General features: G+C 42.7%; 1 non-coding gene across 1 annotated transcript; it reads left to right on the forward strand.

Annotated features, from left to right (window-relative positions):
• Window positions 1-1,551: 1,551 nt before the first annotated feature.
• On the forward strand, window positions 1,552-1,624 carry TRNAR-UCU (transfer RNA arginine (anticodon UCU)). Its single transcript has one exon. It is a non-coding gene; the product is annotated as a tRNA-Arg (tRNA).
• The last annotated feature ends 438 nt before the right edge of the window (window positions 1,625-2,062 follow it).

The following is a 2,062-nucleotide window of genomic DNA, read 5'->3' on the forward strand; positions in this document are numbered from 1 at the left end:
TCACATTTGAAGGAAAATGAGACCATGATTCAAAACTTTTTATTTAGGGTAAGTCATTTATTGTGTCCAGCCTCATCCAGGTCTGCAGCAATTCCCTAAAATTCCTGTGTGGGTCTTTTGTCAGCTCCTGTACCCATTTCCTACAATAGCTATCTGGAACCATCTCCAATTTCCTCATGCTTCTCCCCTACCACTTCCTCTGTTCCTCTTTATAGATAGCCTGGATGCCTACTTCAGAGAAAATAAAGACTTTCAGAAGAGAATTCGCTCAGCTTCCCCTGCCCCGTCTCTTATGACCAAATTATATGCACTCAACCCTATCATTTGTTATATATCTTTTATTAGGGTCTGGCCAATTTGTGGAGTGGTATGCTAAGTGCTTTACATATTTATCTTATTTAATCCACACAACAGCTTTTTGTAGTAGTTATGACCCTTGCTACTCCAAGTGTGCCGAGTTGAGGAAGATTCTAGGCTAAATCAGAGGATGAAGTGAAAGAGATCTGTGATGAATTACTACGTGTGCTGTGGGCACATGAATAGGTTTTGGTGGTCCTTATGCCACGCAGCTGGCGTCTCAATTCTTGCCAATGTTTCAGTCTCCTAATGGAATTCTTCTCTCTCCGCCTGCCCCTTAAATGTTGGCATCACCCCGTGTCATGCCATACCTTTCCCTTTGTGACTACCACTTCAGTTGCATCAATTGACTCAATCACCAATGCCAGACACTTGGGAGTCATTCTCAAATTCTAGCTTTCCCATTACCCTGCATAGTCAATCAGTCAAAAAGTCCTGTTGATGTGATGCAGACAATATCTCTGAGATCTGTCCTTTCTCTTCTTTTTCTCTACCAGTAACTTTGTTCAGATTCATATCATTTCTTACCTGGCTTATTGCCACAGGCTTCTAATGGGTCTTCCAGCTTTTTATCTTGATCCCTGCAATCTATTCTCCCCAGTGCTATCAAATGTGAATCTTTCTGAAACAGAAATCTGATATCACTGCTTTGCTTAACTTGCCACAATGCCTCTTTATGACTCTTGCCTAAAGGAGCATCTCCTTGGTTAGCTCATAAAAGTCTTTCTGGTCTGTCCCTTGCCTACCTCTACAGGCTTTCTTCTCATCACTTACCCCTAATGCTCACTCTTTTTTTTTTTTTTTAGGCACATCTGACCACTTTCAGCTCCTTAAACATTGATAACATACTGTCTCTTGCCTTCAAGACTTTGTACTTGTAATTCCTCCTTACTGGAACCCTCCATCTTTTGGTTGTCTAGCTAACCTCTTCATACTTTCAAGAATGCACCTCGGGCTTCCCTGGTGGCGCAGTGGTTGAGAGTCCGCCTACCGATGCAGGGAACACGGGTTCGTACCCCGGTCCGGGAAGATCCCACATGCCGCGGAGCGGCTGGGCCCATGAGCCATGGCGGCTGAGCCTGCGCATCCGGAGCCTGTGCTCCGCAACGGGAGAGGCCACAACAGTGAGAGGCCCGCGTACCGCAAAAAAACAAAACAAACAAACAAACAAAAAAAACGCACCTCAAGGGGAATTCCCTGGTGGTCCAGTGGTTAGGACTCTGTGCTTCTACTGCAGGGGGCCCAGGTTCAATCCCTGTTCAGAGAACTAAGATCCTGCAAGCTATGCGGTGTGGCTAAAAAAAAAAAAAAAAGCATCTTAAATACCTACTCCAGGAAATGTTCTTTGAACAAAGCCCCTTACAACGTGTATTAAATATCAATATTTCTGCAAAATCCCACTCCTAACTCTTATATATATATTATTTATTTATTTATTTATTTTATTGAAGTATAGTTGATTTACAATGTTGAGTTAACTTTCTCATAGAACTTCACACATTGTTTTGTAATGGTCTCTTCACTTGTCTGTCTCAGTCTTTGAGTTCACTCAGAAGCAGATGCTGACACAAGAATTTGAGTACAAATAGTTTATTAGGAAGCTGAGTCCAGGCAACTCTGGTAGGGGAGTGGAGAAATGAGTCAGGGGAAGGAGGAAAGCCAATAAAATCATCATACAAGTTACCATTTTGGCAACCAGAACATA

This window comes from Tursiops truncatus, chromosome 5 (assembly GCF_011762595.2).
Source record: "Tursiops truncatus isolate mTurTru1 chromosome 5, mTurTru1.mat.Y, whole genome shotgun sequence".
Lineage (NCBI taxonomy): Eukaryota > Metazoa > Chordata > Mammalia > Artiodactyla > Delphinidae > Tursiops > Tursiops truncatus.